General features: G+C 38.1%; 1 protein-coding gene across 7 annotated transcripts in view; it reads left to right on the top strand.

Annotated features, from left to right (window-relative positions):
* The window catches only part of NBEA (neurobeachin), a 508,722-nt gene that overhangs the window by 358,232 nt on the left and 124,187 nt on the right, over nt 1–26,303 (top strand). The window lies entirely within an intron of this gene.

Raw genomic sequence — 26,303 nt, 5'->3', positions numbered from 1 at the left:
TGCAAGGGAGAATCAATCGCTAAACTTACCTGTCAGGTCTTTTTCACGTTCCCTCCAGAAATCAAGTAGCAGATACGAACGGTAAATCTCATATGCCAGTTGTTAGCTTTGTTTTTATATTGCGAATAGCGCTCCAATATGTTGTGAAGAGTGGATGCTTAGCTGTTTTTTGAGGCGCTACTATAAGTATCTATTAATTTCAAACCTGGACGATTTATCGTATAGCAAGCTCTGCTAGCAAGCTGCGTTTAGTAAATGTGCACACGGGAGGCATGCTAGCGACTGCAAACATGCTGGTATGCTACTAGTCTGACAGTTTGGGGTTTCGTGTGTGTGATGCGTAATTAGCAAATTTCGCCTTCGGTACTTTAAGTGTTAGGAACCGGGACCTTTATTTGCAAAGAAGCTGGAGTGGCAGTCTTCTGTTTTGCAGCATTTGCCGAGCTTCACTTAAAGAGAACCCTTAATTTTATATATATATATATGTGTGTGTGTGTGTGTATACATGAGCAAAGCTTTTAATCGCTTGGAATCTTGAATCCACTGCCCGATTACTAATTCTTAAAGTCACTGTCACAGGCATATCGCAAAGAACATTTCACGACATTTATACACCGTATTAATGCGACCAACTTTATTGGACAGAGCGGAGAATTTCTGACTTCGTGCTTGGCTCACTCGGTCTGGCGTTTGTACGGGTGCTGCCCGTGCCGCTTCCCAGGAGGAAGCTGATGCGGGAATCATTTTCTTCCCATTCGTGAAGCAGGGCTGGGGCTGTCTTGGGGCGCCTCGCTGAGGAACTGCAGGTGACAGCTCGTCCCGAAGCAGCTTTTCCTCTCCCCGGCCGCAGCCCCCTGGCCGACGGCGGAGAGGCGGCCGCTTTCTGGCTGCTCGGGCGAAGAGGAGCTGGTTTCCTGCCAGCTCTTCTCCCTCCTCCGGGTAGTTTCCCGGCCAGGCGGCGCGACACACATTGCTCCCCCCGGCCGCGGCGTGGCCGGCGGCGGCAGAGATACACTGCACCGGTCCCGGCGGCCCCCGAACCGCCGCCCGGGATCCGGGCTCCCCCCGCCTTCCCCGAGCAGGCACTTACGGGGCTCCTGGCTGGGTCCGAGGGGACAGCCGGGCGCCTCCCCGCCGCCGCCGTCCCCCGCTGCTCTTACCGGCGGCTGCCCCCGGGAGCGCGGGGAACCTGCCACGGCGGCAGGGGACGCGGCGGGGTTGGGGACCGGCCATCTCCCCCCTGTCCGGCAGCCGGCTCGGTAGCACCGCCGCGGGCCCCGTCGGCGGGCGGGGAGGAGGAGGCACCCAGCCGGCTCCGCACATCCCGCCCCACTGCCCCCGCCGATGGGACTCGGGTGACCCCCCTTCCCCCGCCCGCCCCTCAGGGCCGGGGGCGATGCCTGTCGCGCCCTGCCCTCAGACGCGGGTGCAGCTTTCGCCGGAGCAGGGCACGGCCGGGCTATGCGGAGGAAGGAAAAGCGGCGAAGTTGGGTCCAACTCTGGCGGGCGGGTCCCGGGGACCGCGTGGGGTGAGGGAGGCCGGCAGCGGTGCTGGCCGGGGCCCTGGTCCCCGCCCCGGCGCGGCGGCAGCCGCTCGGCCTCGGAGCCGGCCGTCGCGAAACCTCCGGCCCTGCCTGGTCGGGGCGGCTTCTTTGCGATTTAAATAAGAAAGAGCTCCTTCCCCGCGAGGTTACATACCGGAGCCGTGTAAAAACGAAAGTTTAAGCGGGCGGGCAAAACTTTGTGCCTTCCGCCCATCTCCGCCGGGGGAGCAGCCCGTCCCTGCGGCGGCCCCTGGGCTCCCCAGCCCTTTCCCAGCTCCTCAGCTCACCATCCTGGCTCCAGCCCCTTGGTTCCCTATCTCTCCTCAGTCCCTCGGCTCCCCATCCCCTCCCCAACCGCATGGCTCCCCATCCCTCTCCATCCCGTCGTCTCTCCATCCCTTCCCCATCCCGTCGGCTCCCCATTCCCCCCCCATCCTCTCGGCTCCCTATCCCTCCCCGTCCCGTCCCAGCCCCTCGGCCGCACCGGTGCTGCGCGCTGGCGGTGGCAGCATTTCGGCGAGGTTTTGTTTATTTTTGCCCTGTGGTTTTAGCTCGGTAAATCCAATTGCTGCAGGCAGAAGTCGACAGGTCGTACCTTTAAGCTGTCAGAAGGCTTAATTTTCATAATATGGCAAAATTAATTTAAATTAAAATTACGTCTTATATCCTAAATCAGAGGTTTCAGTGTATAATGCTAAGATCAACCTACAGTATCAAGTACTGCAGGTTATATGTATTTACTGTATCTTGGTGGCTGTAGGAAACACTAGCTTTAGCTTTGGCTGGGTGATGTCTAGCAGCGAAGGTTGCTATTAACTTCACTGTATCGTTTCATTTCACACATACACAATAAACATTTGATAGTTTGGAGATTTGTGGATTTAGGCATCGCTGACACCAATCAGCCACTGAAATGTGGCTGCTTAGGTGACTCGATCGTTTAGCATGACACGAAGTCGGTGGTTTGGTTTAGATTCTGAAAATTATTATCTATTTGGCTAAATATGACACTAAATATGAATATTTTCGAAGCTTCTGACCACTTACTGCAGTTAGTTTTCCTCTGTAGTTATTAACGTGTCCTTCATAAATTATAAAAGGAAGGTACACTTTTTCATCACTGAGTTCTATTTTTATATGTATTGAGTTGTTTCGGAAAATTGGGATTAAAATCACCTCATTAAAATGATGATTGATTATTTGTCGTGATAATGGTACCATATGATATTGGTGACTTTTACCGAATTACTGTTTTCTAGATACTTACCCCTAATTAGGAGTACTATAACAGTAGTCGTGGAACTCTGCTTGTTACTTCCCATCTTTCAAACTACAGTGCCTTGTCAGATAGTGCTCATATTAGCCAAAAAGCCAAATGATGTTGAAAATCTTTGACTGCAAGTACGCACCCATGTCCCCCAAATGTGATTTGAAAATAAAACAGAAAAAAGAACAAAATTGCCATATATAAATTTCACCAATAATTTCATGTGGTGAAAAGTGGAGTTAAAATGCACGTGCAGATGCATATACACACAAAGTGCTTGCATTGATATCACTTTGTATTTCTTATGATATAGTGATGGTTCTTCCACACACAACTGCTCATGAATTTTAAAGTTTTATTTTTTAATATCTGCCTATTGCACTAGGGAGCCAGGAAAAAAAATGAAGCTGAGTTGATTAAATTATTTATCCCTACTGGTGAAGTGAGTTTGAAGGCTCATTGAATGTATCTGATTTCTTGGCTCCTCTTTCTCCCCTTCCCTCCTCAATTCATCCTGGTTATTTCATCCGTATCATCCTGCCAGCAACAATAAATTTACTTTTTTCCAAGTAGGAAAACTAAAGACATATATTCGTGCCAAGTTTGCTTGAAGTGTCACATTATATAAAATAGGCAGCATCAATTTTTGATGATAGAAGTTGATGGTACCTGCGGTTTTCTGTATTCTTATTTTGTAGTTTACTTTTTGCCTCCACATTCAAATTTAGGAGCAAATGAAAAGTTTAAACGTAAGTTGCCATAGTATTTGCAAAAGTGCAATTTTAATAAACTTCTACACTTCATTACTTAGATTTATGGGTATAAATTTCTGTATAATTTGGTACGCAAACATTTTTCTTCCATTATCTACAATTTTCTGCAAATGTTATTTGTTCTTTTGAAAAACTGGTATGTAGCTACTTTTTACAGTACACAGTTACCATTCATTGGTGCTAAACTTAATATGTGTATGTATTCTCTTCCAATTAAAAATAATACTAATAAAAATTATTATCTTTTTATATAACATGAAAATATTTTGCAGTACTGTTGGACTTGGTCATCCTAGGTCTTCTGGATGAACTGTCCATGCTTTAAATTCTTCTAATCTGCAATCTGTTAAGGGAAAAAAACAGTAATTGATTTGTTTTCTTTAAAATGTTATGTTTCAAAAGTAAACATGGAGGTTGCACAACTGTAATTTTAGCTAGAACTGCAGAGACATTCAAGCAGGGGAAAAAATGCGTTGAATTATTCATTTGGTTCACTTCTCCATTAGCTTCTCCAAAGCCAGACATTCCTTAAGGTACAGCATTTTATTTAAGCAGTCAGCACTGGTGGTTTTTTTTTTTTTTTTTTTTAAGATCTGCTTGGAGAATGCTCTTTTCTGCTGAACTGTGAGAGGAGTGTGGAATCAGTGGGGATTAGCGCCTTTTAATCTACTACATCTGTAGTGGGTCATCCAACACTGCAGAACTCTCATTACTCTCTCATGCTGTATATGATTAAATGACTGGAAATATTCAGCGTTGACCTTGAAAATAAAGCTGTAAGTGTTGGATGAGCAGCTTCCAAAGACTTCATGTCTAAACTAACCTTTCCCCTTGGTAACTTCTAGCCCTGGAATACATTGTTTGAGAAAGGACTAGAGCAAGAGTTGGAACCTAAGTGTGGGAGCATTTGAAATGCATCATTATATAAATTATGGCACCACTCAGCTTGTTCATGCTATGTTTTTTGAGTAACCCAGCATCTTAGCCCAGTCAAAATGGGAGAGTCCTATGTCTTGAAGACACTCGTTTTTGTGACTGGTGTTTTTCTGTAAGCTGGTTTCATCTCGACTAGCAAACTAAACTGCATCATCTTGTAGATAGGTGCTGGAGCTGTTGAAATCAGCAGAAAACATGTTGCTTAGCATCTTTGAACATTAACCTATATAAAGCTATAAATAAGCACCATCTTTTCATATACGTTTTGTCATGTTATGTGTTTATTGCTAATTTTCATGCTGCCAAAGCTTTGGGCATGTTAAATCCCTCTAACTCAAACTGAAACTTGCCCTCTCCCCTTAGAATAGCATAGGTATGGTAAATTACCTGTGTAATTCACTTTATCTTGATTTAGCTATAAAAAGACATGCCTAACATATTTCAATGCAGACTTCTATTTTTTAATGTAGTGTATAGGTCTCTGATATTTTCTTTCCAAATAACGGGGAAGGGAGGAGTTGAGTGAGTTGGTTGCCAGTGATTAATACGTTTCATTGAACCTTATGAAGACCCTGATCCTGCCAATGCACACATGGCTAGCGAAACATTCAGCTGGTTTTGGTGAGGTCACGGGCTTCTTTCTTTCTTTAGGCTCACAGTTAAGCGCACGGGCAGTTACTCGCAGGATCAGGGCCAAAGCAGGATAACGCTCGGAGGTTAACTTTTGAATAGGATGAAATACAGTAAGCCTTTAAAATACGTAATGCATCAAGTACATGTGTTGGTGAGGAAATACATTTTTGGCCCAAATATCTAGTCTTCTGTCAAGCAGAACTTCCCCATTAATTTCACTGTGTTCTAGTGATAGTGTTGAATTACCTTCTTGAGAAAGCACAGTGCTCTTTTGTCCATATTTTAACAAGATGCTCCCACAAAAATGCTTTCCCTAATCTGTTCTAAAGCCTTTGCGACGAGGGTGAGAATATATTCAGAGAAACAAGTGAAAGATTAGGCTTTCAAAAATCTCTATTTTTCAGGTACTTTGGCATATTTAGGACTATTTCTATAACTTGCAAAAGGTCCAGAATCTTTTAACAGGCTTAAATATAAGCAACCTACATGCTAAAGCCACTTATTCGTTGTTTCTAAAAATATCTTAGCTGTAACTGTGATAGAAATGTATCAACAAACTTATTATTTAAAGAAGAAGAGGAGAGATCTGTTCAGGAAAAACTTGATACTCACTTCTTTTGGCCTTTAAAATATATTGGTTTTCTCACCACCACTCTGAACATTTTTTTTCTGAACTGGTGGAACATTGTCATTGTAGAGAGTAATATTTTATCTAGGGGAGAGTTGAGTCTCTTATTAAGAGCAGCAAGTTACTATAGTTCTCCTCTTACTTGGGTTTGAAAATTTAACCTAGATCACCTACTGACCTTGCTACTTTTCCCTACCATTTTTTCAGCCCAGCTCTCGGACAGAATATACAGAACTAGATCCCTTGCAGCTTAGGGCTAGTGTCATTGAAATGAGAAAGATTACAGAAATAACATATAGTCTTGTAATTTCATAAATTTCCAATAGGATTGTTGAAAGAAATACTAGCTGCTTATGGAAAAATCTGTTTATCTTATAGAAATATTACTATTGATTTTTCTTAATAGTAGGAATAGATCTTGCATTTTGGGCATGTTATTGTTTGTAATCCTTCAATACCATTGAAAAGAAGAAAAAGAAAAGATGGTGTATCTGTTAGGGTAGTGACAATGTTTTTCTCTTAAGTCTCTAGTTTTAGATGAGGCAAAGGAGGTATCTTTGTGTTTTCACATTTCTGAATCTTCTTTATACACAATTTCAGTTGATACAAAATAATCGTTTTATAAATTAAAGGAAAATTCCCAGAAAAAATGATGATTTTTTTTTTTTTTTTTTTTTTTTTTTTGTGTTAATGCTGGTTTTAATGGCATGGATTTACTTATGTTGTGTGACATATTCAAAATATGTGTCAAAAATGGACTGTGTATATATTCTTTACTACTTTTTATGTGGTCATTACAGTGGTAATTTTAAAGTTATGCAGTATGTATAGGCCTGGTAAGAGAGAGGTTACTGTGATCAACATAATTCTGTCTTATTTTAAGTGAATGTGCAAATTATTTTCAGGAATGAACTGGCTAATTTTGGCTTTGATTTTTTTTTAAAATAACCTTATCACAAGGAACAATTAACAAGTGCAGAACACTTATTAGCCCTCTGAAGCACAGAAGAGTATATGCATATATTAGGTTGTGCCGTAATGCTTGTAATTTTCAGCCATACTTCAAGATGTTGCTTCTTTAAGGAAGTAAAAAATTACAGCAAGTATGTTGGACAACAGTTTTCTCATTATATTCTGTGAGTACGTTCATTGTGTATTATTAGTCCTTAATTGTAAAGATGAAATAAGATAACCATTTAGCTTGGCAAGCCCATTTAGAATCTGTACCTTAAAAAATGTGTGGATCTGTATGGATGTTTTCTTCTACATGGACTATTCAGATTTTTGACAGAGGGGGTGAGAAAAAAACTTTTCAAGTTAAATTTATAACTAACCTAATCCACTCTTGGTAGGCAAACTGTGTATCTCGCTAGGGTAAAAGAAGACCTCTCTCCCTCACCCCCCCAAATTCAGTTCTTCATTTGTTTTGTTCACCACACTGCATTAACACAGTTTTCCCTTGTGTGCATCTGCCAGTGTACAATTTAGCCACGGGCATCTGTAGACCTTGTGGTGATCAGTATTGCAGGCAAAAGCCATATGTGTTTAAATAAAAAAAAAATCTCTTTATTTCATTTGCTGTTTTAACTGGATGGATAACTTTTGTGCCTCAAGACAGAGGAAGAGAAAATACAGAAATAATTAATTGCCTCTATTCTTGAGGCAGTTTCATTTTCCCTCTCCAATATGGAATGCTTGTCAGGTTCTCTGATAAATGACTGCATGTATTTGCATAGATTTTACATTAACACAAAAATTAGTTTTATTTGTGAAAAACTAGTTTACATAATAATGCAAAATCTAGCATTATGGATTATGGTTCCAAATTTGAGAGACTGGAGAAATTAGGGGTTTTTTCTCCTTTTTAAAAAAATTAGGTTGGTTTGTTGCTGGTTGTTTTTTGAGTTGTTGGTTTTTAATGTCAAGGCATATTAGGTTTTAGGTTTGTGTTTTGTTTCTATAAAAGGAAACAAATCAGGGTCTTTTAAAGTTTATAACCATTTCTTCAGTCTTTCATAGATTGAATAATTGATGGTAGTATGAAAATTACTTCTTTCATACACTTTTACACATTCCAGTTATTAAATATGCTCTTAAATATGATGAATACATTTGTAAAATCTCATGGAAGTGTTTTGAAAAAAAAACGAAAAAACCCACAACCAAAACCCCAGCAAACTTAGCTTTTAAATGCATTATAAGAATATACTTTAAGTTTCTAATGCTGCTATTAAAATAGTGCTCCATCAGGTATTCTTTCAAAGCATTAATGTACTGCAATAGCTTACATGCCAGTGTAGGACTATTTTTTTTCCCTATATCTAATAACCTGTCTGTTTTAAGTAATTAGGCTTTCCTAGCTTGAAGTGACAGTACTATACCTCTAGTTAAAAACTTGTGTTTTATTCACGATTTGTCATGTCCATAAATACAATTTACAAATCAATCAGCCTGAAATATCTTTGAAGGAAAATATAGTGCCCTAATTTTGAGCCAATTGTAGTTATTTTCAAGTGACATGAATCGGATGTTTGCTCATATAATAAACCTGGTGTCTTGTTGTCTAAAGGCAACTGCTAATTGTGTATCAGCCCATTCTCCATGGTGAAGATGCATTCACTGCTGTTATTTCATGCTCTGTAACAAAAAGAAAATATTGCTCCTTAGAAACATGCTATACTTAATGGCAACTTAAGGTAAAAGAGTGCCTTTGCCACTTCTTGAATCTGGGACACCCTAGGTGCCAGCTGTCACTGCTCAGCTAATGATGACAAATGCCCCTCTCTATGCAGATTGCAGAGCTTGCAGGCTGCTGTGAAAGGCAGTCAGATTACCTTTCTTCAGATACTAATTTAACCTTTTAAACGCAAGTGTCAAAATGAAATTATTAGCTGGGATAGTTTCAGTATCTGTTTCTTTAAAAAGGAAAAAAAAAAAAAAAGAAAAGAAGGCGACAGTGACTTCAAATAATACCACAACAGCTTGTATTCACAAATTGTTCATGCTTGTCTGATGTAGAAAAATAGGAAATTGCTGCCACTGTTCCTGTGAGCACTGTATGGAATTTGCTGGTGCTGAATGCATGAATGCTGAAGCTGACCTCTCGGTTGCACTTACGCAGAAATGGGGCCAAGTGGGCCAAATTCTGTCCTTGCTTACATCCACGCAGTGTTATTGATCCATGGATCTGGCAGATCACAGGTGAACTGATGCTATTTATAATAGACCTTAATTGCTCTCACTTATTGTGGATATACTCAGCTCTCTTCCTGCCAGTTCATGTTACCACTATGAACCTCAGTCTATGAATCTTATAAGTCTATGAACCTCAGTTAAAGTCCACTGTATAAAAATAACTGAGTATTTATTTTGTGGGTATGAGTGGTTTCATAGAACTCAATGTCATGTGGTTAATGTTAAGTTACTAATTTAAATATGTTCTTAGTCAGAGTTTTAGAGTTACTTGCTGGGTTTTCTCGGAAGTAGCTAACAGATGTGAGGATATTATGGTAGTTCCTTAACAGTGCATCAGAAACGTAACATACTGTAAGCACTGTATGTGCCACCTAAAGGCGTAGGGTGCTTTTTGAGTGTGTACACATACATGTGTCTGTATTTTTATGTGGGTGTATTTGTATGCATTATATACTTGAATATAGAAGTAAGTAGACATATGGGCATTCATATAAATATGTGTACACATGCACTAGCCTCCACGTGTAACATCCAAACAATATATATTTCCGTGTTTATATTAAGATACTGGCATATATGAACATGTTTAACTTGCATGTTGTATTTGCCATTAAATCAGTCTGTACAGTGAACTGTATATCAGTATGTTTCCATGTTAGTAAAGCATAGTAAGCAAGTACTTACCTCCAAAATTTTGACATGATCAAACCTCCATACAGCGAATAATAATAGAAAACTACAGAAAAAGTGTGGAAAGGCATTTAATGAAAAGACCAGGAACCCTATGGTCTATGGATGCAAAGAAGTAAATAACAAGAATAGGAGGAAAAAAATGTGCATTTGGTATGAGACTGGAATATCCCAGACAGAATTATTTATTATGATTGGCAGAAAGTGCAGGAAGCAGAAAAATATGAGCATGTTTACAGAGCAAAGTTGGGATGAATCAGTGTTGCAATAATTGTAATGTGGTTGGTTCTGTAGTAATCATTAAAGGAAAGGTAATCTGATCCGTGAACATAATGTTAATTAATATTCTTTTCTCCAGAAAAGAATAGATCTGATTGCTGATACATACATTCTCAAAGAGCTTCAGTTAGTACTTACCTCTTTTGGTAATATGATGTATGAGAAGGAGATTCTGGTTAAGATTATATTATAAATGTTTCTTTTTAAAGTTTGGGGAAAAGTGTTTGGTTTTTGCCTATGCATAAGTATGTTAAATTTAACATCTTGTTTTGTTTTGTTTCATATTCTTTTTTTTCTTTAAGTCATTACTAAGTATTTAAAACTATACATGTTTCATTATTTTGAGCAAGTGTAGCACTATCTAGGAAATAAGACAGACAAAGATCTAGTGTTTCATACTCAGCTTTCTCAGCTTGTTGGTTGAATAGGCATCAAATGAAGTCCAGTGCCTATACAAAAGAAGTGTTCCTTGTTTGGATTTGCCCCATCTGTGTCATCTGGTGGCTTATGCAATAGGAGGTGTTATCACATGAATCCAAATGCACAAGCCAGTTGTTTTATGGACTCTTTCTGTGCTTGGAGGAGTTTATAAGTTGCCCAGTCTATTGTGTGTCACTCCCAGATGACACGTGTGCATTCTGCTAAGCATATTTTGGGGGTAATTATAACTAATGAAGCCTGGTACACAGCTTGTTCACAGAGTGATTTATTCTGCTCCTGTCTGATTCCTGAGAGTTCTGTAAAATGGTTATATTGTGCCTTCCACTTTGGACATGTATGGGAGCATGTGGTATTGAGTCCATCTGAGAAAATTTTCTGTTCATTGTACCACAGACTAATTACAAATACATTATCTGGGTACATCTGTTCAAAAATATAGGGATGAACTGAAATTATAAATGGGATCTGTAACTTTAGGATGTTGACTTTAGTATGACTCTTGTTTAGTTGTATACTCTTCCTAGAGTTGCAGTAACCCCCTTAGATGGACTGCTGTTAAATGGCTCAGAGTTCCTATGAACCCCGTAAGTTAAGGTTTGGTTCCCCTCATACCTTTTAGTGAAGCAGATTTTATTGTGCAATTTGAGTTCTGATAACTGATGTTATTTTGTGGAAAGATGGATTTAAAAGTTGGGAAGGAAATACCTTGTAGCATTGCAGGTTTCAGAAAGCAACAACAAAAATAGCATTACTGATGCCTGGGTATCAACCTTTATTTAACCTTAGATGTACCATTCTCACCCTAATTTGACTTGATTTACCAGTTTCTCAGGCAAGTAAATTCACTGACATTAGTGGGACTCATGCTATATACAAGAAGTACTCATACATTTGTTTGCCAACATGGCTTTAAAAATCTTTTTTTTTCCAAGATGCTAACATACCTCTGAAGTCATGAAATAGTGGGGTGCATAGAAGCTGCAGGGTTTGTCACTTCATTTACCAGATTCATAGATATCCAAGCAGGCTGGATGTTTTTACAAATATCTCATTATCAGTGTTCAGTAATAATAGTCTTCAATTATATGTCTTAAGTTATATCAGCTTCTCCCTTCACCCTCTAACTCTGTATCCAGATTTGAAAGACTTTAGCATCATATTTTTTTTAGTGCTTAAACAAAATTTTCCTTCAGAGGAAAAATGGGGGTTAAAACTTGTAGTACTGCTTGTGGAAATGGGAGGAGCGAAATAAATGCTTATTTTGGTACACACTTCATAAAAAGCATTTTGTGAGGTTGGAAAACAACTGCTTAGAAAATACAGTTCACATCCTTCCTACTAGCTGCATAAGTAAAAAAATAGTTTTACCAAGAATGAATCATTGTTTTAATCTGTTTTTGTGGAAACAACCTGGGGTGTGCTCAAGACAATATTAGCAGCATGATGGGTGAGCAGGTGTCAGTAATTCTCAGAACTGTATAAGATGACATTCCTCAGCTAGCATGTTAAGCAAGAGGATGTAGTCACCAGCAGACCTAAAGTTTGCCTATGCTCTAACCTGTCCCAGTAGTGAAGTTTATAGTACCAACAGCATTTTTCAAAATCAGTACTTTCAGTAGAAAAGGAAGCAAAACAAAGTTTCAAACTGATTTTTATCCTCACAACTGTAAAGATAAAAGTGGACAGGTCTGCCAGTGACTTCATTCTTGCACCTGAATTTGTGTGTAACATGTTCTCCTAGTAAGAGTTTGCAGTGTTGTATACCCAAGATGGTAACTATCAGAAGATAAGAGCATTGGAGAGAAGCCATTTGCATATGATGGGTGTGAATGTAAGTGTATGTAATGTGTATGGAGAAACATACCATTTGGAAACTGACTGGCTTGCAGAGAACAGTTGTATCATAGTGTAGCAGTTATGCTTAAGTTGTTTTAAATAAACAGAATTTGGTTTTGGACTGTGGCAGCAAGGATGTTTAGCTTTCTGGATTTCTTCCATATATAAAAGCATGTTCTGAGGACAATCTTTACACAATGATTTATGGCGATATGAAATCTGACCTGGGTTTGGGTTCACTGACGATACAATTATGATAGTTTTGACGTTGGGGATAGCGCACATATTACCTACTTACCATGCCAGATTTGCTGAATTTAGAACGCATACTTATCATTGAAATCCTTAGGTAGGATACTCATCACAGATGAAAACCAGAATTCTGCATGTTTTATAATGTTTTCTGGGGTTTTGTTTGTTTTGTGTCAAAGGACCGTGACAAGCTACAATGACTGGTATATTAGAAAATGCCTAAAAATGAGCAGTTGTTTTCCTTGGAGAAAGATTGTCACATATTTAAAGAATAGTTAGCTGGAATTATGTTTTTGTGCTATTAAAATATTGCAGTTGTCAGGTGTAGTTTTGTTTGCTGAGTAATCTACTCATGTTTAGTCAGAGTACATCTGTTCTATATAATTTTAAACATTTCATAAAATATTTAAGATTAATGGTCCAAATCAAGCACTAGCTAAAACAATGATGCTAATTACATCAGATGTAGCTGGATCAGTGATGCTTACATATCATTCTTTTGTGCTGACTAACTTTCGTTGCATGAACTTGTGTCTTATTTCAGCCAGCCTCTGCAAGATTTGTGTCAGAGCAGAATGTGGCTGCCTGAAAGCTTGGAATTGCAGTGGTAGTTTCATTCTCTATGCTATTTTCTTTTCTTCTGTAAGCTGCATTAATTTTGTTCATTCCTATTCCTTTGCTACTTCACATGAATTTTGTGACAGGAATGACTATTGAAGTCACCTTGAACCTAGAAACTTATTTATGCTAGGGCTAATGCATATGATATGCTTATCAGCTATGTGTAGGGGAAAAATAATTTTTCATATGAGTATCTAGAAAATAGTAGCAAAATAGTACTCATTAGTACCTACAGTGATAACCATTTAGCAGAAATTGGAACCGAGAAGCTGAGTATTTTTTTGGGCAGTAAATTCTTGCTTTTTAAGCTCATTGGTGTTAGCAGCAGACATTCTCCTGGTAAGCCATGCCCTTCCCTTTTCCCTGGTAGTCTCCCAGATTTGTGGGGCAAGGCTGCCTTTTTGGACCATCTGTTTTCTAGAAATTCTGAAAAAGCATTAACAGAAGAGTGTTTGCCATATTCCATAAGTGCCAATCAGTCACACAGTGGACATGCTGGACTGCTTGTAAAGCAAATTCTGGCATGTGGGAGTTTAGTGAATGAATAAGAAATTTGAACTCCAACCTCATGCTGACCCTGTGGTACTGTATCTGATGATCAGTTGTGCAGCCAGAATGATAGTGATTCAGCTGAAACCCCAACTTTTGTATCAGTTTAGTTAATACAGCTTTGTGGAATAGAAGAAATAAATCATAAACAGGAAGACAACCAAAAAATATGATGTGCTTGGGTTAGAAAACAAGGTGACAGGATGGTCTGAAGATCAGGGGAAAAAAGTCAGAGAGAATGAGTTTGAAATGGAAGACCTCAAAACTTTTCAGGAAAAAATTAATTTGAAAACTTCTAGTAAAATTTGTTTCATTGAAGGGAGGGGACTGAAAAACCATTATAAAGAACCAAAGGAGGAAATAAGAGGGCAAATTATGAAGGAAGAAGTAGTTCTTTGCTTAAACAAGTTTGAAATAATGTGGAAACATGTACGGTTTTCTTCATATAAAGTTAAATACCATACTAAGGAGAAATCCCAACTAAGGAATCTCTATCAGTGCACATAAGCACAGTTGGCCCTCGTGGTGACTCTGATGTTGTGAATCATGCTGGAAAGCATCAGCATTTCCAGGCTTACTCTTGAAATGAGCCAGTCTCAATGTAGCTGCTGCTTTTGTGGGCAGAAGTCATTGCTCTGTGAAAGCAAAGAGGGTAGTTCTTCCAGAGCTGCTCTCCAGAGCCCCTGACACTGAAAAGAGCAGCCTTTGCAGCATCCTTCACTGGCATGTAGGTTAACCTGTCCAGAAAGTTATACAGTCTATACAGTAAAGGAAAACTCTATAATGATGGGAAACATGATATGTTTGAGAAGAGGGAGACAACAGAGAGTTTCAAGAAGCTGAAAGGGAACACGTAATAAAGTTCATGGCACATCTTTAAAAAGATAGATAATTTTAGTGGCACCTTGGCTGGTATTTCTTTACCTTCTAAATTAAGTCCTAATGAGTAGGACTGAACAGGACCTTTTTGGATGCACAAGCTGCTGAACTTGCTTGTATTGCGTGGAACTGTTTAAATTAATGTTATTAAACGTGAGACTTATGAGGCCTTCGTTCACAAGCCTACATTATTCGTTACTGGTCTTGTTTAATATTTATAGAGTGACACACATTTCCATGTTGTCTTAGAGAAATAAAAATTATATGATTCTGGCCTCATTTTACAGTCTAATTTGGCCAATGCAAGATATTGTGAAAAAAAAAATATAAAGAAGAGGTAGTGGGAAAGGTAAAAAGGTCATAATAAATAATGCTTGCTACTATATTATGTAGGAAGTGTGTATATCTAATTTTTTTACAGCCAGTGTAAATGGAATTTCTGAAAGGACAGTGATGTAGAGAAGTTCTAAGTTAGGACTGGGAGAAGCAACAGTTGAAAGGCAAAGGTAGAAGGTGTGAGAATTAGATTTCCATTTGATGTCAGTTCGTTCAGGTTGGTTGAGGGTGCTGAGAATTCCTTCAGAGGTGTCTGAATATGGTGCAGTGGCTAGTACAAGTAGGAGTATTTCACTGTTCCTGCTCCCAGGTGGATGAGCTGAAGACCAAATGGTGGGCAAGGTGCATGTTGCTGCCTGCTAAGTAAGCTAACTGAGCCAAACACTAGAGTTGTCAAAGTTTCCCAAAAATGCACAGTTCAGTACATGAACACAAAACATTCAGCTGCAAAGTTTTCATGTGGATAGGAATGTAGGCTCGATTTCCTGCCCAAGAAAACCCAACAAAAAAATCTTGGCAATCCCGGGCAGGATGGGGACACTGGTGTTACATGATAATACATTATTTTTTAGACATGACTGGAGTAATAGATCATGTCACCTTCTTGCAACATCAGGCCTGCATCATCAGCTACTTTCTTGCTCCTTTTGGTGTACCCAGTGCTAACATGGCTTTGAGAGGTGGGGTGCTACATATCTTGAGTCTTCCTTTTGTATATCTTTGTGGACTCATTTGTAAAAATTGCCATTTTAACCAATTACTAGCATTGTGGTGTTGCGTTTCATTCATACTCGGTGATACATCAGGAAGTTCACTAATATTTTGTTGAGTGTCGAATGAAAGAATGATTCATCTTTTTAGTCATACAGGCTGCAAAAGTGTTCAGAGCACTTCATAAATGTTAGGTTGATATACTGTCTAGGATACCTCTGTTAATGCAGAAACGCAGAATCAATTATTTATACTTCTGGATTGGTTAAAAAGGTGTTCTCAAATATGACTTTTTGCCTTGAACAACAAAAAGTAAAATCTTTGAGTGGAAGGTCTACATATCTAGTTATAATAATCAGACGTATGTTCTCACAAAGATTGAAGTATAAAATGTCTCTACAAGTGGATGAAGTTCTGGCATAAAAGCTGACTGGTTTTATGACTTTTGTGTGACCTTCATGGTAATGATAAGTTGCATGTAGAAGGAGGTGGTCAGTTTTGCACAACCACAATTAGTTTTCTTTGGGGTCTTCTGCTTAGCTGACTGGTAGTAAAAATATGCAAATTCTTTTTTTTTTTTAATTTTTTTTTTGTGCATGAAGCAAATATGTTGCAGTGATTGTAATTCCTGTTATTAAACCTTGTTCATTTATTAATGTTAATCATTAGGTGGTTGTTAATCTGGCTAAAAAGGCATGCAGAGAAAATAGTTTTGTGATAAGAAAGCAGCTTTGTCTCAAATAAGCGACCCTGGGTGTAATGCTCTGCACAGTACATTTTACAGAAGCGCATAGGATCTGTTTACCTGGTTGAAATTCAAATTGTTTTATTATGGTGTCAATTCTTTGGTTTTGGCAGCACTTCTAAAGTGTCTATACACAAAAGGACTACCACAGTGAATGAATGCTAGTGTTGACACCACCTAACAAGCAGGGATTATGTGTTTACAGAAGAAGTAATATGATAGGTCAAGTATAAGAGGCACTTCTCAAGAGCACTTCACCACATAATGAGTGACTGACTAGAAAGTGCGGAGCTGCCACTCTTTGGCTTCATTTCGGTGTTGATGCCTGCCTCTCTTCTCCAAAGCCTTCTTGATCATGTTCAGCTGCTCTGTTCTCATGTGGTGAATAATAGTAGAGTAAAGCTGCTTTTCTGTCTCATTTTTCTTGCTAATTTACACATTCAAGCCATTTTTTGTTTGCTATCCTTATTTGCTATTCCCTTTTGTCAAGGCACTGTTCTCTTTTTTGCCTCAGGCCTAGGAACTAATTTGAGCTTCTATAATTACTTCATGTTTTACACCTGTCTGCATATCATGCACCCCTTGTCTCTGTACTTAAGCTGTATATTTCCTTGGAAGAAAAGGAAAAAAAAAAGAAAGGCTAGTTTTAGTACACAAGGAATCCCCAAGTTTCTCCCTTCAGTCTTCCTGCAGGAGAAAAACAATTAAACTGTTGAGATGTTCTCAGCAATGCAGCTGACCTTTTGGGTTCATGAAGGACAAATGAATGCTGTCTGTTCAGACAGTTTGTGTTAAGACATTGTTGAGCAAAGAGCCCTGAGCTTTGTTCCTCTTGAATGAAGCAATGGTTGTAGTCATTTTAAAATCATTAAGAGCCTGAATGCACGGTATCATTCTACAGTGTTTGCTCTACAGCTGCTCTTCTGCTTTAATAGCAGCTTATTAAATTTGGGTCAAGCGCACTCTGAAGAGTATCACAATGAAGAAACTGTTCAAAAAGTTACCTGTTTGAAAAAAAGGCAATTGATTAGATTTTTAACTTAAGTGACAGCTGCAATTCATTGCCTGTTCTTTGTGGTGTCCTGCAGCCAGAGTGGAAGCCTTTTGTAATTTGGTCTTCATTTTGTAAAAGCTTTCTTGAATAATCCAGGGTTGCTTTCCACTCTCAGACCGCCTCAATCCAATTAGGAGTTTAACAAGGGTCAAATTAAGGAGACTTTACACTTCATGTTTGCATCATTAGCCATAAGACTGTTTTGTGTGTGCACGGCTGTGTGTCGAGGGAGGAGGGAAGGCTGCAAGATGGGGCAGACACAAAGCTGTCATCCACCATGTGGTGCATCCCGTCGCTGAATGGAGGCACAGCAGGCTAGGAACAACATTTCCAGTTGTCTTTTGGGGCTGTCCTCATGTGGATTTCAGCTGGTACATAGTTGTTTAGAGGTTACAGGTGCTAGCTAGAGCCAAGGAAGAAGAGCATGCTCTGTGTCTAGTCTTTTCTCTCCTGGCAGCCTATTGTTATCGGACAAATGACTGGGAAAAGATGAAGTTAGAAATCTCTTGAGCATTCATTATTTTTGATGAGATGACAACTACCCCAGTTCCTTGTTCTCACTACTCATGCTGTTTCTTGTTATTTTTTGAAAACTTTTTTTTTTTTGCGTGTTGAATATTGTACGGTGTGAACTTTTTTTTATACAAGTAGTTTGTTAGCAGGCTTTCGATAATCAGATGTGCATATGGAAGACTACAAACATGCAGTCGTGTTTTCTATAATAACAAGTAATCTAAAAGCGTTGCCAGTTTTACATGTGCAGTTTTTGACTACGACTACATTTTCCTAATGAATTATTTATAGAAATTGTTGAAAATTAAAGAGAAAACCAGAAGACCCTCTATTCTATGTAAGATTGTTCTTAATGACAAGAAAAATTCTCCTGCTAATCGGTGTTTAGATGTGTGGGATATTGCTGGAGAACTGTTGCAGTGTCTCTTTAGCAAATGCTTTGTGCTGCTACATACAAAGTAACGATTTATCTAAAAATAACACTTTCATTGTTCCTCCCCCCCCCTAAACCCATTAATAGGTACTTTAGTATCATGCGAGTTTTCATAGTTTAATCCCTTTTCAAAAGCTTTTCAGAATAAAAGCTCTAAATGGTCCTCAGTATTAATTTGATGTGACTTCTGTATAATATGGTTTGAAACTCTCAGAAGCACATTTTTACAGCTTACCCTTTTTCACTGGATCAGTGTGTGGAAAATACTAGTTAAATGTTTCATGGAGTCTCTGCTGTAAGCCTTTTTTGTTGTCTTGCAGATGCTATAGCTTTCTAGTGATTTTTATTTAGTACCATCATTATTAGATAATACTTAAGCCAGATCAAAAACTCTATATTTATTATTGTTCATTGAATTTAAATTTTAGGAAATGCCACTTAAAACATGATTTAAAAAAAAAAAAAAGAAAAGTTTTGACCTGTCTCTTGAATCTCATTTGATGAGAATTTAGCTTCAACAGTAAACCGTGCATAATAAATGGTGATTGAGTTTAATGTAGTCTGTGTTTGTAGTCAATCAGATCTTTGTTTACATTTAGACAGGAATAGCTGGCTTTAGGGCTTTGGACAACCAGAAATAATTACATTTTTAAAATGCTCAGCTCTCAGTGAAATATTAGTATGATGTGTCTGATGGAAGTAACAAGAAATAATTTAAAACTTGTCCTGTCAACTTCTTTATCAAAATGGGAATGTATTTTCTGATCCGATGGTGGTATGCATAGTGACTGGTGAAATAAAAATCCTGACTGTCCAATTCTTTTCATAATGTATGTCTCCTGTGGTGTTTTTTTTTTCTTCTCCTCAAAACCACTGCCTAACTGGAACAAGAGAGTTACAACAGTAACAAATGGTGTGGGGGAGTGTATTTTGTTTTGTTTGTTTGGGGTTTTTTTTTAGTTAACCCCATTTTTAGGGCTTTTTCAGTAATTAGTATCATGAATGAATGAAGTTAATGTAAATTGTATGATATAAGCCTGCGCGAATATGTCCGGGCTGTTCTGAGTTGTAGATATCCAAGAGGATCAGAATTACAGGACATTCAGAACGTCACAGATCTTGGTCCTTTATTATGTAGTTTCTTTAGTCTAAGGGGAACCCAGTCACTCATCCATAGAAACATTTATTCCAGGTACTGTTTGCCATGCGCAGATAAAATAGGGTATCAACAGATATTTTTATGTTAAAGAAAGCTTCCGTCACTGATTTGTAGTATGCTGTCTTTCTGACTGACCATTACATGTATATATTGAGCACATGCCAGTTCTGTTTTTTTTTAACCTGGAAGTTATTTAATTTTATAATTTCAGCATCCTGATGCCCTTTACAAAGTTGTAACAAACTCAAATGAAGAATCATAGTGGTAATGAAAGAACTCCTGTAACATAAAATACATTTTATGGTCTGATATTTTGAGATTGATAGGCTGAAAAGTACTATATTATTTCTTCAAAATAAAACTAGTGAACACCTTCCTGTGCTGAGTTCAAGTCCCCTTTGCCTTCCTCCTAGATACTTTTACAGTGTTTGGTTTTGGTTTGTTTTTTTTCCCACTTTACGTGCTTTAAAATATAGGTGGTCTGCAAGAAAAAAAGGACAGATTTCACAGCTGCAATGCCAGAATTTACAGGTTGACGGAAAAGTAGGCTTATGATGGGTGGACATTACCAGTCCTTAGTTCCTATTTATCTACCAGGAGCACAATGATAGAAAAAAAAAAAAAAAAAAAATCAATTTTGTGATTCTGCGATTTTGTTTTGAAAATATACATATGGCCATTTGTATGTAGATTAGATACAGCCTTTGAGCTCTTGGGAACTTGTCAGAGTGGACCTTGGTGCCACAAACCCTCTGCCCTCTGTACCAGAATTTATATAGCCATAAGAGGAAAGACAACAGCAAGATTTATGCATCTGTGCAAGTTTTTGGGAGATCACCCAGTCACCATTTCATGCCAGTGTCATAGAGATCTGAAGGTGTAAATGGTAATCAGGCTGTTCAAGTAAAGCCTAAAAATTTCTATCAATCAACTACAAAGGTTGGAATTTTAGATAAACAGATTCAGAACTTACATAATGGCAGGAATCAAATATTTCTTCTCAATTACAGTACGTGTGTACCGCATAAATTCTTAAAAGCAATGAAGCATTAAAGGCTGCTAGTCTGAACTTTGAGATATCCTGGTTTGATGTGTACATTTTCGCTACTATTGAGTGTTACACAGATGTTTCCTTCATTTTAAGATTTATATTTTCTTCTGTTTATGTGTTCGTGAAAAACATAATGTATATTAAAATATGAAGTTATTTGAATTCTTACTGTAACAAAGTCACCATATACCTTGTTTGTTTTGTTTTGTTTTTCCTTCTAACATACAAAACCATTTACTAAACCTAGTTTTACTGTCAAAGTAACTTGAGTATAAAATTGATTACATACTTATCTGAAGGAGGATCAGATGCCGGCTTTATTCCTTTTAGAAGGGCTATCTACACTTTTTGTGTATAATGAATTTAGTTCTCTTGAAAGATGCTGGATTGACAGGCCTGAAGACCAAAGTCCCTTATTTATGCATGAGCAGCAACAGTTCTGCCTTTCCCACACTGCCCTTCTGATATGCTTCACCCATGACCTGTAGGATCCCCCTTAGGGGTGACAGCTTAGGAGCCTTCATACCTATCCACTCCTCCAGTCCTCTGCTGAGAGTGCCAACAAGACTGCCAGGGTGGTGGAGCTTTTTTGCTTTGAACATTTGATAACTGCCTTTCAGGTTGCAGTGGACATCTCATTTTCCATAGATTGTTGCACAGCAGTCTGAGGGTGATAACTTCCAGGCTCTTTGAGGTAATGGCAAAGCAGAGGTCTTAGGGTAGTTAAAGGCAAGAGCAGGATTTGATTCAATTATTGTATATAGCCTAGTAAATTAGAGTCAAGTTCTCTAGCCCATAACCAATTTCCTGACTGAGCTAGTCCTCTAGGACTTTTTACAGTGCTACTAATGTTCCTCAGACCCTCTTCTTTTACTCACTGAAAGGAAAGAATGCTTTCTGCAAGCACAAGTCACAAATAGCCCAATTTTCTTCTGGCTTACAAAATGCAAAGCATAACTAATTTGATAGTGGATTGTACCAAGTTTAATTTGACTCAGAGACCTTATGGGATAATTTAGTATGTTTCTGATCTCATTTATGGTAACGTAAGTTTAAATTCCATTGGAGTTACACTATATACACATGCGGGCATAAGCACGGTACTTGGTTCCCTGTGTATAACTTATATACTGGATGTATGTAATTGGTCCTTTATGAGACATAAGGTACAAATGTGCATGCAGAATTATAATGGATCAAATAGTATAGTGCTAACAGAAGGTTTAGCTTGTTCCCTGCAATAAATTTATTTATCACATTTTGCATCAGTGATACATTTATATTGGAAATATGTGCTTACTGTGTCTGAGCTGTAGTTCAGTTGCCCACTTTTGTGTGTATTTTGAGAAAAAAGGTACCAGGAATTTGATTTTATATTTCTAGTTATTCCAGAAAGTATCACATACATGTGTTCTAAAATATGACATTAGAAAAAGAAGCAAACGAAATAACCGTTGTCTTCTGCTAAATGGGCATATTTTCACTATTCAGTGAAGTATTGAAATATTCCAAGCTCTAAATAAGAATACACAAGCCTGTGCATATGAAGAGCTCCACATGTGAATTTATTTTAGCATCCTTAATAGATGATTTAAGTGTTTGAATAGTAAGATAATTACGTTACGTATACATTAAAGTAAGTGAATGAAAAACGTGTTTCTGTATTTCAGAATATGAGAACCTACATCTTATACACACAGGTACATGCAAAGCCCTCGTCATGCTGCTGAAGGTTATCTATGGCTCTTTGGGGGGGGAAACTTTGAATTTCATCCCAATTGTTTCATATTTGTCAAAATGATTGTGCTTTCACAACATCAATTTAAAACAGGCCAAAGTTTAAAATTAAATTATTTTTAAACAATCCAATTAAAGTTTGAAAAATATTTTTCATTGACTTAAATTATTTTAAAACAACAAACAATCTATGAAAAAGTCATTCAGCTAGAAGAAAGTATACAAAAAATCAATCCCAAAATAATCATCTCAAGGGTTATAACCTCCTGACAAACACATTTAATTTGAGAACATCACTTCATAAAGTTGTTTGTAATACTGAATTATTTGAGGAAAAGTGCAGAATCTTATAATAAGAAGATACATAAGCAGTATTATAGTCACCAAAAGTTATTTTTCTTATCCCTGTGCTCATTAATAAAAAACTGGGGGAAAATCTAGAGAAAAAAAAATTCCTCAGTTTCTAGACTCTGCATTGCAGGAAGGAAATAAATGAGAAAAAAAATAGATTTAAATTTTATATCAAAGAAACCCTTGAGGTGGAAAGTTAGGGAAAGCAGCATGGGTTTGTAGCACACAAAATGTCGCTTGAATTTTGCTGCTCAGTAGTTTGATATACTCATTTGCTGATGCGAAATGACGAGGGCTTAGAAAGCAGGGTTTTGTTTTTTAGCTGTCTGTAGACCTAGTGGGGCCTTACAGAACCCAGTCAGCAGGTCATTAACTCTGGAGAAAACAGCTTGCATTAATATGCTCTAATCCGGTATAATTAGTCAAATTACTGCATGCCGACCAGCTTGTCATGTGTTGTCAGATTTGGCATGCAGGCAGGATCGCCAGGGTCCCTCTGGAATGCCACCCTGGATCAGGGAGAAGGGCTCATTTGTAGTACTGTGGATTTCTTGATGAGGAAAGCAAACGGAATCAGCAGCCGTAGCCTTGCGGAAAAGAAAGAAAAAAAACCCGACCAAAACCTGATCTATTATTATTTTGTTGAGAAATAGGGAATTCTTATTATAGGAACTATTTATGGCTGATACCTACTGATAGAAATAGAAGCTGTTCAGTTGGTTCTTACGATTTCCATGTATCTAACAAAACTGGAGATCCGCTGTACTATATGAGATTAGCATTCATAAAAAGATTTAAAATAAATAATTACAAGAGGATCAGCTACAAATTACCTACCACACTGTGACACAGATTATTAAACTACCAGCGTGTGTGGGTACGTGTGTGTATGTGTGTGCTCGTGCATGTGCACGTGCCCCTTTTTCCAGTAGGGGAGGAGGTTATTAAACTATAAAAGGGCCATATTAGCATAAATTTACAAGAGCTCTTGTTCTGGCGGCATGATAAAAACCTGTGTTACCTTTGCATTAACACTGAATTGCTTGTTGTGCTTTTGGCAATGACAGATAAGTCAGTGTAATTCCCCATTGCAACGGAAATGATGCTCCAGATTCCAAATGCATCCTGAAGATGTCACTGACAATAATCTTCAAAGAACGGCCAGTGAAAGTGGGCTGTATGTTTGCAGGATGATATACTGCAAATGACAGGAAGAATTATGTGAGTGAAGACGAATCTGTAACATATTATTAAGCAATTTCACGAGAATAACAGGGATAAAAGGATAATGGATGAGGGTGTCATTATTACCTTCATGTAGAGGGAAAGCAAAAGCAAAGGTAGAGAGACAAGATTAATTGAGGAAGGGTGAAGCATTCATTGCTCATCAGCTCTTTTGTACGCTCTGCTCCTGAAATTCCAGACAAAAAAAAAAAAAAAAATTGCTCAGGGCTGCATTTTAATGCAGCTGGCAAGACAGAGCCAAAAACTGACAGGGCGCTTTTTAGTCACCTCCCTGCTTCCATAAACACACAATGGCTATTACTCCTGCAGTCTTCCTGTGGTCAGAACAGTAAACTGGTGGGATGTTCTTTTTTTATCACAGTTACTGTTTTCAATTGTGCTTCCGAACTTGGCAGTTTTATCTGTTGGTGGTGTGGAACAGAACAGTTCGCTCCCTACGCGTTGTTTGCATTGCACAGTTGCAAATGGAAGCAAACTACGTAATAGATGTCAGCAGAAGGGCTCCTTCCGAACACAAAGGCAAGCTGGAGTATCCTGAAACATTAGTGACAAGATAAAATTATATCAAGGTATCAAGGTTTTGCTAGGTTTTAATATAAAAGACTGAAAAACAGGAAGTCATTTGGCAATTGCACAGACCAATCCTGCAGTGTTAACTCAAGTATAATTCCTGTCGAAGTCAAGTTTTGCTTACTCAGAGAGTTATCACTGGGTCAATAATTTCAATTACCATCCTTATTTTCTGTGCATTCTCCGAGTAGCAGCTGATTTTACTGCAGAATATAGTTTTAAAAGTATTCTATTTGCTTTTAAAAATCTTGGTATATAATACAGTTTTAAAATTTATTTAAGTATTCTGTACTTATACAATGTTTTCACCTGATAATGACGTTTTCTCTGTGTATGTTTTAATTTCAAAAGGAGTGTCAGGTACCTAGATAATTAAGAACATATATTGATTTGTACTCAGAGAATGGATTCTGGATTTTAAACCTTCAAAGATTTAAAAAAGTATTCAGCTTCCTTGATGTTTTTGTTTATTTCAGAGGAGTGGTTTTGATGAAGTAAATAGAGGATTTTAATTTTTTTTTTTATTCTGAACTCATAAAATTAACTCCAAAGTTCTGAAACCAAAAGAAATTAATTTCTCAGCTGCTCTCTCTAGGGGATAAAAAAGGAGGTTTTTTAGGAACTTTAGTACTCTAAGGGACACAAAGGAAAACCTACAGTTTGATAAGAAAGAAAAAATAGTTGGGAATATGCCTCGATTGTTGTTTCTAGTAGTGAAAACTGGGTTTGATTTCATAAAGTTGTGTATTTTTTAAACTAAAATGCTCACATACGGTAAAGGGCATATACAGGATTTCAGAAAGAACAGCTAAGGTCAACAACACAGGCTCACTCACTGGCAGTCTGAAACCAAGACACTGGGGGAGAAGGATTTTTTCTGCTACCTCATGCCTAATAGCAAGATAAACAGAGAAGAGTACTGGAGGACAGAAGGGGGTCGGGAACTGGGTTAGGTGTGAGGGGGTTGCACTTTATTGCAGTGGGTTTATCAATCATTGATAAATATGTGTGTGAAATGAGTAGATAGCAATTCTGTTCCATGTTATGCTTTGTTATAATTAACACAATAGGAGAAGGTCGTTTTAGCAGGGTGAATGCTGTGCTGTCCAGGAATCAAGTGATGCTGTGAGGAACCTCACAGGACCCGAGGGCTCTGTTCAGGTTCATCACAAGGGTTTTCTTAATAATCTACAGGATCTCATGCAAGATCTATCACAATATCTGTCACAATAACCTACTTCAACAATCTAACTTAGAAACTGGGTCATCCTACAGGCAGAACACATTTCTTTGCTTGGTAGCTCAGATCACGTTCCTTTTTGTGGATTTTACTTGTTCATAGTATATAGTTCAGTTCTATTTAAAAGTCTAAAATCAGTGCCATTATCAGTAAGTAATTATCAATAGATAATGGCAGTGATCAGATAACCCTTGTGAATTCTGCTTTTTATGTTCAAAGCAATTGTTGCTTTAGCAAAAAAGTGTGTTGCTTTAGCAAATTCAGACTTCATAGGATGCCTGACTGGAGAGATTCATGTCAGTCTTGTATTTTCTATTGTAAATTTAAATTAAAAAATGTCTTGACACATTGTGGTGATTTGATCACAGTGCTAGTGGTTAGACTGTGTGACATCAGCATCATCTTTTCCCAGAACACATGGTAAATGTTTGTGAGAGGATGGGAAGATTCTAGTCCTAATACCCACCTCTCTTGTCTTGAGAGAGAGAAGTCAGTTGGTCCATTGTCCCTACATTTCCCCTAGGTTGGCCTGTTCTGTTCCACTATTTAGCAGGGTCATGTCTTGCAATAAACCCTTGTAGAACTGATCAAGAATCATGGAGAAAGTGTTCTACTAGTCCCATCATGGCTCGGTG

The sequence above is a fragment of the Strigops habroptila genome, chromosome 2 (assembly GCF_004027225.2).
Source record: "Strigops habroptila isolate Jane chromosome 2, bStrHab1.2.pri, whole genome shotgun sequence".
NCBI lineage: Eukaryota > Metazoa > Chordata > Aves > Psittaciformes > Psittacidae > Strigops > Strigops habroptila.
The sequence above is the reverse complement of the archived record's forward strand: the minus strand, read 5'-3'. Positions and strand labels throughout refer to the sequence as shown.